The sequence below is a fragment of the Citrus clementina genome, unplaced genomic scaffold (assembly GCF_000493195.1).
Source record: "Citrus clementina cultivar Clemenules unplaced genomic scaffold, Citrus_clementina_v1.0 scaffold_3, whole genome shotgun sequence".
Taxonomy (NCBI): Eukaryota; Viridiplantae; Streptophyta; class Magnoliopsida; order Sapindales; family Rutaceae; genus Citrus; species Citrus x clementina.
Window position 1 is genome coordinate 28,052,687 of NW_006262339.1, and position 829 is coordinate 28,053,515.

Below are 829 nucleotides of genomic sequence, written 5' to 3' on the forward strand. Positions count from 1 at the left end.
ATATCACTTACTCCATTTCACTTATATACAAACATAAATTAGGAAATTCTCCTTTCAAATATTGGGATGAAGGAAACTTAACTAAGAGCCTAAAACAATAAATTTGACTTGCTTCTAAGTTAAGAGCCCAAATCAATAAATCAAACTGAACTGTTCGCATGGAACTAGATAGTGCATTAATTTTTAGAATCAACGCCACCAATAAATACTTTTAACTTTTACATCTCATTTCTCTTGCAAAAAGTTTTTGCTAGCGATATGATCTTAATAAATCTTACAATTCAAGAATGTCTTAAGAGGTTTCGACAGCACCAATCCACCATGTCACGGGACCAATATCCGATAATATTTTATCACATATCCTGTCACAGTTAAATTTTAAAATCATTACAAAAACATCATAGATATATCGATCCAGAGGAATGGGAGTTGAAATTAAAAGACTCATCAATTTTATTGAAACAACTAATGCAATTAATTAACTAATAATGTCCACTGAATCATTACAGTTCTTGATACTTCTCGGTACATTAGAGGGACAACTAGTTAGCTTTCAATTGGCATTGGGATTCCTTTAACAACAAGAATCTTTGTTAACCTGTGTTTCTTCAAGAAGAATCAGCAAAACCCTTAGAACCCACGGAACCCGTAGAAAGTGTCACATTTTCTTCATCATCCCCCGAATTATACGCATGAACAGTGTTACACATTCCGGGATTTTGCAAGCACCACAGTGGCTGAATAGGCTCAGCTCCGATCCCTCTATTCACCATCCTATGCCTCCACTCGTTCAAATTACCTGTTAATTTTCAGATAACGACTCTCTGCA

At 34.9% G+C, this 829-nt stretch overlaps 1 pseudogene; it reads right to left on the reverse strand.

Moving 5' to 3' along the window:
* Positions 1-603: 603 nt before the first annotated feature.
* The window catches only part of LOC18046136, a 2,426-nt pseudogene continuing 2,200 nt past the window's right edge, over positions 604-829 (reverse strand).